The sequence below is a fragment of the Propithecus coquereli genome, unplaced genomic scaffold (assembly GCF_000956105.1).
Source record: "Propithecus coquereli isolate 6110/MARCELLA unplaced genomic scaffold, Pcoq_1.0 Scaffold362, whole genome shotgun sequence".
NCBI classification, from domain to species: domain Eukaryota; kingdom Metazoa; phylum Chordata; class Mammalia; order Primates; family Indriidae; genus Propithecus; species Propithecus coquereli.
In genome coordinates this window covers 244,166-257,137 of record NW_012149308.1, presented here as the reverse complement: position 1 = coordinate 257,137, position 12,972 = coordinate 244,166, and the positions used below count along the sequence as shown (strand labels likewise).

The window sequence follows — 12,972 nt, the reverse complement described above, 5'->3', positions numbered from 1 at the left end:
ACCTTAAAGAGATACAAGTAGAACTACCATTTGACCCAGCAATCCCATTACTGGGCATCTACCCAAAAGAGCAAAAGTGGCTCTATGAAAAAGACACCTGCACCCGAATGTTCATAGCAGCACAATTCACAATTGCAAAGATGTGGAAACAACCCAAGTGTCCATCAATACATGAGTGGATTAATAAACTGTGGTATATATATACCATGGAGTACTATTCAGCTTTAAGAAACAATGGTGATATAGCACCTCTTATATACTCCTGGAAAGCGCTGGAACACATTCTACTAACTGAAGTATCCCAAGAATGGAAAAATAAGCACCACATGTACTACCATCAAATTGGTATTAGCTGATCAACATTTAAGTGCACATATAAGAATAACATTTATTAGATGTTGGGCAGGGGGAGGGGGGAGGGAAGAGGAGAGGACGGGCATATGTACAAACTATGAGTGCGATGCGCACCTCCGGGGGAATGGACACACTTGAAGCTCGGACTTGGGGGGGAGGGGGGCAAGGGCATCATATGTAACCTAATCATCTGTACCCCCATAACATGCTGAAATAAAAAAAAAAAAGGTGGCCAATGTCACAGTCCCCATTCAGAGACCTGTCTAGGCATTCCCTGGCTTCCAGGCCGCTCACACCCCCTCACCTCCAGTCCTGCCCCAGGGGGGCTGGCTTTTGCCCTCTGAAATGGACAAAGACTTTAAATAATCAGAATAAGCAGGGGGGTTTCAGGGGTGGATCTGGCTTCATTATCTGTCTTACTTGCTTAGTTGTTTTCTTTCCTAGTTAGCTTTTCTGCCCCATTTAATTACAGAGAACAGCAGATCGGACAGCAAATGGGCTTCTCTGCCTGGCCTTGCCCTAGATCACCAGGGTGGTCCGGGAATGTCTAGAGATCATGCCTCTTACTTCACCCACGACTGGCTCTTCATCCTCTCCCAAGGAGCCCCAAATTAAAATTAATGAATTCAAGAACAATTGCCAAAGGAGTGACCAAACCCGACTGTCGCCCAAGTAAAGTTGGGATGGGGAGAGGGTCAGCTCCCCAGGAAAGCAGCGGGAAGGAAGCCTCTCCCCTGACTCGAACCAGTGTCCTCTGCTCCCCGCAGCGCTGGAGGCGGTTCTAATGCGCACTAGTGCTTGAAGACCACTGGTATGCAGGACTCTGAGAAAAGGTTGAGTTGTGTTGGGTCGGGACGGAGGAAGAGAGATGTAAAGTTGGGGGGCATCCTAGGCCAGAGGCATAGACAGCAGAGAGCAGAGGGGCAGAATAATGCAGTGAAAGAAGCACGTCCTAGAGCTGTGCTGTCCAATACCATAGCCTCTAGGCACAGGGGGCTACCGAAACATATGCTCAGTAAAACTCACTTCCTCAGTCACACCAGCCACATCAGCCACATTTCTGGTGCTCAGTAGCTATTCATAGCTAGTAGATGCCACATTGGACGTTGCAGGACATTTCCATCGTTGCAATAAGTTCTATTGAACCAGGCTGTACAGAATCCCAGTGCCACCTCCTATAAGCTGTGTGATCTTGTGTAAGTTACTAACCCTCTCTGAGCCTCTGATTCCTTCTCTGTGAAATGGAGCTCATAATATCCACCTACCTCATATGGTTGTTATGGAGCTGGAAATAATATATGTAAAACACCTGGTACAACTGTCTATCCTATAGCAGGAGCTTGACAAATGATAGGTAATATTGTGCTTTTGCAATTTTATGAGCAGTTACTGGAGACATTTCCTGATGGAATGGACAGTCTGCATTGGCGAGGATGGACCCTCTCCATGATGTTTCAATTGCCAATTTCAGAGCTTGTTTAAGTGGCTCTATTTTCAACAGGACAAGCCAGCAGTGCCACTCCAGAGCAATACCCATTTGCTGGTAGGCCAGAAAAGTGGCATTATAACCCATAATAGCAAGAGACTTGTATTAATAGTAAGCCTGCAATTCTTGAAGCCAGAAAGCCTTGTTTTGTGAAGGGCTTCCTCCCTCCCTCTCTCCCTTCCTCCTTCCTCTCTCTCTCTTTCTTTCTTCTTCTTCCTTTACTTTCCTTCCCTTCCCCCTTCCCTTCCCCTTTCTCTCTCTCTATCTCTTTCTCTCTCTTCTTTCCCTTTCTTTCCAATTGATGCTTCATCCCCAGGATGGTCCATTACATCAGACTCAAGGCTTCAGTTTTCTTCTTCTAGAAAGATGCCCGAGAGATCCTGCAACCTTCTTGTAAACCTCCCTCCATCTAAGAAAACAAACACAACATAGCCCAGAGCAGTTGTACAACCTGGAGACACCCTCCCATGGTGGCTTACTGAAGGCCGGTCTAAGATCCAGGAGGGGAAGAAAGGGCTTGGAAAATGGGGACATGGCTTCACATATGGAGTTTTATTCTAACTCATTAGGAAATAGGGAGTCACAGAATGTTCTTGAGCTAGGGTGGCAAGATTTAGAGAGGTGCTTTAAGCAAGAGGAAGCTGATGCAGGCATGTAGAACAGCAGCTGGGGGAGCAATGATACTCATCAGGCAGAACAGCGTAGGAAACTGGGGCCACCCCAGGGGAGCCTTTTGAGGCCTGTGCTCATGACAGCGGTGGGCTGGGCTGGGGAAAGGATGAAGGGGGTCGAGTCCACAAGAACTAGCAGTGGTGTTCACACTGGGAGCCAGGGGTAAAGGGCCGAGGCTCTTGGCATTGAGGCTGCATGCTCAGATGTTAGTGTCCAAGAGGCTGGCTTTGCTCCTCAAACACCTCTGAAGATGCAATTCCATTCTTCACATGGGTGTTGGACAAAGCCAGCTCTCTAGGGCTGAGGGATCAGAAGAGTTGGGTAAGGAACTCGGGGCAGCAGCCCCAGGATCCTTACTCGGGTTGGTTTTTCTGGCTTAGGAATCATAACAAAGGCTCCGCTTCCAGATCTACTCAGGCCTCCTGGGTGAATCCCAGACTGTGTAATGTTATGGATGAGTAACGTTTTAAAAAATGAAAGATCCAATATGAGTTGGACAACTTTTGACTTTATCAAATAAAGACGGCAAAACACAAACGTCATCCACTATCTTGACGAGTCATGAAACAAAGTTTAACACCAAGAAAAGCAGGAAAGACAATTTCAGAAGAAAGGGCAGTTTTGTAAAGCGGAAAAGGTTCAGCTTTGAAAAAATGAACTCGTGGCATTTTCACTTTTCTTCCATTTCATGAAGGGGCAGAGATCTTGTCCCATACAGACAGTGGTCTGCCAGCTGGGTCTGCGGGGACCACTGGTTTATGTGACATTCCAAGCTCCTAAGAGCACAAACAAAGCTTGAGGTTCCTGGTGTGGGTGCATCCCACGTGGAAGGGCAGAGCAGAATCGGCCTTTTCTAACCTCCTTAAAATGCGAGTGATAAGCCACAAAGGATCTTAGAACAAATGGTCTCATATTGATATTTTCACATTCAATAATTTCATATTTAGTCTAGAGGGTTAGTGATTTTTTTTCATAAAAGGAAATTGCAGCCAGAGCTAATTGCTCAATCTGAAATGTATCTGGACATTGTTTAGATGTTGGAAAGGAAACGGTAACATTTCAGAGTTTTAGCGAAGAGAAGGAGAGCATTATTTTAGAAGAAAATTTAAATGGAAATTAATAGAAAATGTAACTCTGTATGGTTTTCAAAGCTTTGATGTGTACAGTCGAAAGAACACCCCTATTTTGAGCTCTCCTTGACATTTTTCTTATTTTTAAAATGCAAAAGGAAATTCATCGGCACAGGCTGAATCCATTCTCATCCATTGATTTGTTAGCCAATCAATGGCCATTGTAATCTGAAAAAAATAACACTGGTTTCTATGACTCTTTCCAAGTGAGGCTGTGTTCCACTAAGCTTAATAAAGAGAAAAACAGCAAGGCCCATCTGGAAAACACTCTTCCGGAGTCGCGAGAGATAGTGGCAGCCTTTGCCCAACCTGCTATAAATAAGTGTCTCAGAAAAAAAACAAAAAAACACCCGATTTGCAAATCTGTTTCTACTTAATACAGCTGCAATAGAGTTTATTTAGCTTTTCCCTATACCAGGAAGACTGTTTGCATTTTTATGACAAGGGTCTAAATGTTTTTCACAGCCATTTCCATTGCCATTATTTTGAGGAACAACATACCACTTGGACCTGTCTGTTTGCTTCTGCAGCACACAGCGGTGGCCCCAGTGGCCTCTGCACCACGAAACTGGCCTCCAAAGCCCAGATTTATGATCCTGTTTCCTCTCCCAGTGTTGCAACCATCACCCGAATCCTGGCCTGCGAGGGGCTGGCAACTTAGAATGACCGAGTGTCACGTGCTGCAAATCAATTATTTATCTGCCTGGGCCCAGCACACTGTGGATCGCTGCCAGCTCATTGCCTCTCCCTTCACGGCGACAAGGAAGACACAAACCACTCTTCAAGTGTGGCAGGAACTCACCGGTGAAGGTACATTGCTGGCTTGGCAAATCCCCGCGTGCTCACCTTTCCATCTTTCCTCCCCAGCTAACCTGCAAGGGGATCCTTCTGCACGCAGCACTCTGAGCCCCTGCAGACACTCTCTGGAAAAGGTCAGCCTACCTTGGATGGCTGCAGAATGAAGCGGCCTCCGTTGATTTCTGCACTGAGCATCTGCCCCTATTTTCCACCAGCATCCCCCGACACCTATTCCGCCCTGGGAGACTGGCAGGGCAGATGACCTGGGGACACTTTCCCTGTGTAACGAGTGATCCATTTCTCTGTCTTCTCCCTGTCCCCCACCCCGTATGCCTATATATGGGTGAGGCATGGTCTGTCCCCATGCCTCCCCATGGTTTGTTCCCTGTGTAAGACATGACCCCCTTTTCTAGCCTTTCAAGGGACCACCAGAAAGGAGATGGCTGAGGGCCTGTCCCGGTGGCAACATTTCACCTGTCATTGCTGCCTGCAGGCATTGCCAGGTTCTAGCTACCTGAAGGAGCTCTGATGATGTCTCTTTTCTGGAAGAGTTTCCCAAGCGGAATTGCTGCGAGGAAACAAATATGTGTAAGAGGAAACAAGGTGTGAGTGGTAGTGGGGACCACCTGAATTTGAGCATCCAGTCATTGTGAAAAATGTTCCATCTACCCACTGTTGACCTGCTCTCTCGACAGTACTGGAAAACATAGAATTTAGCAGTGGGTAAAGGGCTGCTATGATCTGAAATGAGTCTATTATGATGTTACGAGCAGAGCTCTCACAAGTACACTAAAGGGCTAAATTAATTGGCTCAGGCTTAAGATGCTACAGGAGAAATGACAGTGTGGAGAGGGTGGGGGTGGAGGAAGATGCCTGGTGGCTTTGAAGTCATGCCTGGAATCAGGTGCATATGAAAAAGAAATTAGGGAGGAATAAACCTGTTCTCTTTATGAAAAACCAGAGAAGCTGCTCGTTCTTACAATGTGCCCCTGAATTACCTCTGACTTAAAAAATTGCCTGCCTTGAAGAAAATCTCCATGCTTATACAATCTTATATAGAGACCCTTCTACCCACCTTAGAATTAAATCAGGCACATGACCCACTTCCAACCTTTAATTAATCACCTCCACGAATTGTATATATAAAAGTCAAAGGGGGAAATTGTGCCTTTTATTATTTCAAATTGAATTTTCCAAAAAAAAAAAAAAACGCAAATTACTTATTAAATTTTAGTCTAGACCAGTGGTTCTCAGCAGGAGTAATTTTGTCCCAGAGGGAACATTTGGCGAGGTCTGGGATGGGGGGGTGTGATGCTACAGATATCTGGTGGGTAGTAGCAGGGATGCTACTCAACATCTTAAGGTACACAGGACAGCCCCCCACAACAAAGAATAATCTGGCCTGAACTGGCAACAGGGCCAAGGTGGAGAAAACGTGCTCTAAATAAAGCCAAATATGCATGGCCTTTAACACTTATAATTTTGGTAGTCATCAAAAAGACAAGACCCCATTTTCTTTAAAATCTAAAGTGAGTTTACATATATGTTGACTAAGGACATATTTATTCCTTTTCCATATAATGAGATAGGCTCTCAGTCTGAATCTAGGAACATTAAAGAAATACTGTGATGATGGATGGAAATTAATATCTCATAAAATAAAATGATTATCTGGTTATGTTCCATACAAAACCGAAATCAATACATTGTATCTTACTTAACCTGCAATTAGAGTTTTAAAAAAAGCTAAAACAAGGAAATGTCATTCTTTCCCATTTCTTGCTAGCTGGGTCCACACTTCTGAGCTGAGGCATTAAAAAACAAACAAGCAGGCAAAAACCTTTTTTTTTTTTGAAGTATATTTTTCCAGAGCATAAAAAGCTTCCTGAATCAGTCCATTTTATTTACTGTAGATTCAATCATTCTTTAGTGAGCAAAACATGCAGCCCATTCTCTTGGTTATGCTTGCCTGGCTTTCCAAATGCCCTCAAAACTGGGATGATGAATCACATACTTTGGCCCCACTCCGCCAATTAATAGTAAGCAAAAGAATTCCACGCAGCCAAGATAGGACTTTCTGCTGGTGTGTGTAGGGGGGATGGGGAGGAATCCTTCAGCCAATTGCTTTTAGAGGGTCTTAAGAGCAGGTGTTGTGACTCTCCAAAATTCCTTTCATTCTGGAACATTCTATGTGGTTCTGCAGTGCCCCCAGGTTGGGGATGGGCTTTGGTCAGGAAAAACCATGTTCCTAGAATTAGCCTGGAGCTTCCAGGTATAAACCACAAAGGAAAGAATGGCTGACAGCTACACCATTTCAGCCCTTCCAGGCCTCCATTCCTTTCTCTGAATTACGAGGCAAAAGTGGCCGTACACACAATGGCAAAAATAATAACAACAACAAAAACGCCCAAACACACCCAGTCTTGGCTGCCAGCAAGGCCCGATTCTGCTGCTGAAAAAGAACAGTTGCTACAGTGCAGCTGGAGGAGCTTTTCCAGGGAACTGGTAATACCCTGGCTGTTAATGAATTATTTTTCGCCAGAATGTCGGATTCTTCCTGTGCTCCAGTAAACAGTCTGCTTCTGCCATGTGAAACAAAACCAGCTCCTTCCAAGGAGCCCAAGGAGGTCAGCCAAGGGTCCCCTGTGGGGGCAGCCCCCTCAGGAGCCAGAGCCACAGGCGCCCGACCTATAAATCACTGCAGTCCCAAGTTCATTATCCCATCCCTTTCCGTCTACTCACGCCATGCCCAGCGCCCAGGGAAAGGCCCAGGAATGCACAACCATGGCTGTGATGACACCACAGTGCCAGCCCAAAGCCCTCCCCCACCCCTCTGAACTTTCCTTTCAGCAGGTTTCCTCATCCGCCGCACTATGGGTGTGTGGAATTGGGCTTCGTGCATTTATGCTGTTGCCCTCACAGAAATTTTATTTACGTCCTTCCTTTTGTTCTAATCAAGCTGTCAGGAAATAATCATGTGCATCCTCTTTTCTCCTTTCTCTTCTTTAAGACTGGCCCCAGCCCCCAAACAAGCCACTCTCAGCATGAGGGTGTCTACTTGGGACACTATTCTCCACGAAAAAAATCCCTGGGAAGGATATTACTTCAAGCTGCTACTAGAGCAGGTGTCAAGGAAAATCTCCAGCAGACAAGGACACTGGCCTGGGGTGGGGAGGGAAAGGAACCGTTTTATTCAAGCCAGCCCTGCCTCTGCCCCCTTCTGCCCTGCGCACTCCCTTAGGTCTCTGGAGCCCACATTACTCACAGAACATGACTGAGCCAACGCTCATGAGTAGGCTTCATGGGGACCTCCCACAATGGCACCTTGATGCCAGGCTGCTGTGGCTACTGAGTCAGCCCCCTGCCTCCCATCTGCCATGGAGATGGAGGGCGTTTATGCCCCCAAAACATCTGGAGGTTTAAGTCACAAGGTTGGTGGTTAGTTTGCTCCAGAGCAGTGCTGTCTAATAGAAATAAACATGTAATTTCAAATCTTCAAGTAGGCACATTAAAAAAAAGAAACAAGTGACATTAATTTAAATACTATGTCTTATTTAACCAATCAATATGTTCAAAACATTATCATTTCACCATGTAATCAATGTAAAGATTATTAATGAGTTATTTTGCATTCTGCTTTTTGTACTAATCCTTAGAAATCCAGCTCATATGTTATACTTATAGAACATTCCTATTTGGACCAGCCAGCTTTCAAGTGTTCCACAGCCACATGTGGCTAGTGGCTACTATATGGGACAGTGAAGATACAGGACATTTCCATCATCATAGAAAATTGTATTAGACAGTGCTGTGCTGAAAGACCAAAAAGCTATGGGAAGAGGAGTGATGGGTGTGAACAGGGTGTGCTCCAGAATTCTCCAGAATTATTGAGTTGTTAGAGCTAATTACAGCAGAAATTGGAATGACAAGGACTGGGATGTTCTAGGAGCCCAGCCCTACCTCTAAGTGGGAATTAAAGTGGGCTTTTATGATAAGCCCTGGGACCAGGCATGGTCTGAAAGTTTGTGTCCCCTCACAAATCATATGCTGAAATCCTAACCCCCAATGAGATGGTATTAGGAGGTAGGGCCTTTGGGAGGTGATTAGGTCATGAGAGTGGAGCCCCCGTGAATGGGATTAGTGCCCTTATAAAAGAGACCCCAGAGAGCTCGCTTGCCCCTTCCAATGAGACGGCACCATCTATGAATTGGGACGATGGCCCTCACCAGACACTGAATCTCCTAGTGCCTTGATCTTGGACTTCCCAGCCCCCAGAACTGTTAGAAATAAATTTCTGTTGTTTATAAGCCACCCAGTCTATGGGATTTTGTTATAGCAGCCTGAACAGACTAGATAAACCATGCCTACACTGTGGAGGGCTGCCCCACAGTGGTGGGAAAGCCAGCAAGTATGACCATTACTCAAGGCATCTGCTGGTTGAGCCACCTGCATTTTAGCTGTTTTGGTCTGTTCGGGGCAGGGGCTGGGACAGCAGATCACCAAAGTCATGTACTTCTTTCAATAATAATTCTGGGTTTGCAATCTAATTTGGTGAAGCAGATGCAGAAACATGATCAAATTATGTGCACCCATGTCTGCACATGCATGTGCATTTGTGTGTGTGTTCTTGGCTGGGGAGAGAAGGAGCATCGTGAGTGAAATCCAGAAGTCCTAATGTGGCCATCAAAATCACCTTCCCGCCAGCTGCCAGCAGAGCACAGGGGAGCTGTAGACTCAAGAGGCTCATCAAAAACTGTGAGCCACGAAGGAGAGGCCTTGAGTCCGGAAAGAATGAGACGATGGGCACCCGGGCAGATGATCAGGTGGGAGGGAGAAGTGGTAATCAGAGGCATTCTCCACAGATAAGAGCTGCCAACTCTACATCAAGGATGTCACCCTGATCCCCAAATCAAGCTTAATTCAGAATCCCACATGGGCTTTTGTGTGAGGGAAAAGTGCAATTAGCCATCTTTCCCCCTTGTTCTCTGAGGTCTCCCTCATATTCTGATCGGGGAGGTAGCTGAGTCAGAAACGCCTTATATATGGATTGAAATCCTGGCTCTCCTAGTGATCCAGAATTTCTAAGGGGTTAGAGGATACCAGGTGGTTGGAAGAGGCTAAGGGACTTGCTTTAGCAATAATTTGCACAAGTCCCCTCTTTATTTTCATTTAGAGTGTTTGTTTATTTGGGACATCAAAAATATCTCGCCACCCTTCGGTCCCACCATGGACCTTGGACTAATTACTTAACCTGTCTGAGCCTCAGTTTTCTCATCTCCAAGATGGGAATAATGCTGCTCCTCTCACACGGCTGTAGTAAGAATTAAACCAGGGCTTGACAGTATGGATCTACCAAGGGCTAAAACTGGAGCATGACACCAGGAACTTCGAGTCCCCAACCAGACAGACAAATGTCAGTATTGCTGCCTGCTGACACTCCCCTAACAGTGATTTATAGCTCTCTCTCCACCACCATTCACTCCATCAGCTCCATCATTTAGTCACTCAACTCTCATTTATTAAGCAACAGTTGGCTGCTGGCGATTCCAAGATGAAAAGGAACAGTCAGCCTTTCCATGTGAAATAGTTAGGGACTATTTTGGATCTATCTTCTTGGCACATAAGCACGCACTGTGGGTAATTGGGCTGCCTCACTGGTGGGTTTCCTTCACCACCCCCACACCAATTAGGTATAATATTTTGTTAAGAGGGAGGGGCTGAAAACTCTGGCCTTCAGGAGAAATAAGTAAGAGACTTGGAGCAAGGGTAGAGGGACATGTTGCCCCTTTAAATCATAACCACCAAAATCTGGAATCGGACACTCGACTGGAAATTTCTCTGAGCCTCAGATTCCTCATCTGTAAAATTTCCCTGCCATCACAGGGTCCCCGAGGAGGTTTCCCACATGTGAAGTGCCTGGCAGACAGAAGCCAACAATGAACGTTAGCTCCATTCCCCATTTATTTCCCCTTACTCCCCTCCTCCCCAGAAGTCTAAGGTCAGGAGAGGAACCAGAGAACAGACACTCGCTATTTTCTTACTGTAGGTTCGGAGCACACTGTGCATGGCTACCTGCACATTCGGAATATCTGCATTCTGCGTCCGTGGATTTTGGGAGGCCAGTCCTATCCTCAGCTTCCAGGTCATTATAGCCAGAGCTCTCTGGCTGCTGGTGCGACAGCACTCCCGGCAACACCTCGTCACACACCTCCCAGCCTTTTCTTTTTCTTTCTTGCAGTTCGGATGGCCCTGTCTCAGTGGCTCTGTTTTCTGGACACAAGATTTTGAAATTATTTTACAGTTCTTGCCCAACTGCCCACCAACCAAGTTCTCATACCGGCACCTGGCAGAACCTGCAGCACTGTTTGCTCATTTGTTACTGAGATGAGCAGGTTTTTCAGTGCCAAACCTCACTGCTGGAGGTCCTGGCCTCTTTGCATGATAAAGGCACCCCCAGGTGGCTGAATGGTCCCTTGGGCTGGTGAAGTAGGGACCAGTACCCCAAGTTCTAGTCTGACTTGGCTCCCAGGCCCGGGCTACCTCAAGATGCCTCTAGTGGGCATGTGTCAGGATGAGAAGCGAGTGCCCATTTGCAGGATACTGCTTATGTGTGTGGTGTGGCGGGGGTGTAAGAGGGGGACTTCTAAGAGGCAGAGAAACTGGGATGCCACCAGGCTTATGATTCTGTGCCTTCCAGCCCAGCCCTAGCTTCTGCAAGTGGCATAGCTCCTCTCATGTTCCCCTTTGAGAAGAAAACGTGCAGGAGAAACAGTGGGTGGGAGCACAATGCCCGCTGGTGGGTGGCTCCCACCCACTGGTGGCCCGACTGTCCCCCTCCCACACCGCCACCCCTCTACTGTAACAAAGGCACATCCACATCACATTTTCAAAGTTATCAGAAGTCTCTTGGTCTACCATCAAACAATTTTGAGCAAGAGAGACACCTAGTAAACGGTGGGAAAGATTCCCTGGGAAAAGCACAGAAAATCTTGCCCGATGCATGCAAGGCTAAGAATTGTTTTCTCCCTGCTGGCTGCTTTTCTCTCTGTTCTAAAGAGAAGCTTCCAAGAATCAGCTAAATAAAGGGATCACACCAGAGGATGCGAGATAATGCTAAACCAACAAAAACAAAGACCCAAATGAAACAGAGCGAGCCATGAGAATACCCGGTTATCAAAACTTTGTTTGGCCATATCTATTTATCATCGCTGCACACCCGGGCTCTGCGGAATATCATTCTGTTGATGTCACTTATCCTCAGCAAAATATTTACATATCCTTAAAAAACGCCAGATGAGGGGGGCCCCGGCCCCGCGCAGTGCCGCAAGCCACCCCTCAAGCCCCAGCGCCGGGTTCTGGGCAGCCCAGGAGGTGGGGGCATGACGGTGGGTGGCACCGGCAGGCACAGGTAAGAGCTACCAACAGTTCCAGGAACAGGGCCACCCAACCGCTGCGCCTTGCCCTGCCCACCTCTCCCCTACCTGACTCTGCAAGAAGCAGCCACATCCCCGATATGGTGTCGGCGCCTCCTCCTCCTCCTTCTCCCCTGCCTTTCTCATTGATTAAGTTCTCAAACCATTGTTAAAGCCCGCTTGCTTTTCCTTGGAAAACTGGGCTAAATTCATTAAGCTTCCCCTTGCCACAAAAGGAATATTCATAAAAGTTTGGCAGGCAGAAAGGGAGGCTGACTGAGTGCCATGGGGTGGGTGACAATCTGCTCCTCCAGAGCCACCTTCTTCCTCCGTGCCCCATCCCTCTCTCCATCCATCCGTCGTGCCCCAAACCTACTCCAGGGACTTCTGATAGGGAAACACAAAGCAGCAGCTGTTTGGCAACATTTCTACCCCTCGCCAGCAACTGTGGTGGGATGCCATTTCCCCACCCAGGCGGAGCTTATCCTGAACAATAGTCGGGCTTTAAATGGCAAACAAGCAAATACACAGAGCACAACCCCAACCCCCCGAAAAAGCCAACGCGGAGAGCAGCAATAACTCCCTCCGCAGCAAAAGGCGCCACTGAAACGCACGCAAAAAAAGCAGCGAGAACGTCGCTCGGTGCCTAACATGGCAGAAAGCCCGAGCTGGTGCGGCCACCCCAGGTCTGGGCATTGGGGGGCACCAGGGCTCCCGGGGCGCCGACGCACACTCACCCGGCTCCGAGGGGATGCGGGGCTGGCCGAGCGTCACAAAGAGGAGCCCAGCGCGATCTGGCAAAACCCAACTTTCCACCCGGCTCGCCAGGGCCGCCAGATACGTCAACAGAATCCATCTTTCGAAGGGCCTGGAAGGCGCCGGGTTTTCCGGGCCGGGGCAGAACAGCAGATCCGGAGGCGGCCCGGTGCGGTGCCCGGGCGAGGAGTCTGCCGTGCACCGCCCTCTGCGCCCGGTGCCAGCGCGGGTGGCGGCCCGAAACCCACTTCGGGGCCCCCGCCCCGCCGGCCGGCACCGCCTCCCCGGGCGTCCCCGGCCCCGCCGGCCAGTGCGCGGCGCCTGGAGCAGGAGCGGGGCCCCGGCGCGTCGCACGGGCGGCGGC

The 12,972-nt window shown here is 48.0% G+C and overlaps 1 protein-coding gene across 3 annotated transcripts in view; it reads right to left on the bottom strand.

Moving 5' to 3' along the window:
- Nucleotides 1-12,972, bottom strand: part of RAI2 (retinoic acid induced 2) — a 63,538-nt gene that overhangs the window by 50,100 nt on the left and 466 nt on the right. Inside the window, exon 1 of one of the 3 annotated variants that reach the window (XM_012651686.1) lies at nt 12,590-12,907. The exons of the other annotated variants lie outside the window; for them this stretch is intronic. The gene's annotated coding sequence lies outside the window, so the exon portion shown is untranslated. Of the gene's footprint in view, nt 1-12,589; nt 12,908-12,972 lie in introns of those variants that run through there. 3 annotated transcript variants of the gene reach the window in all.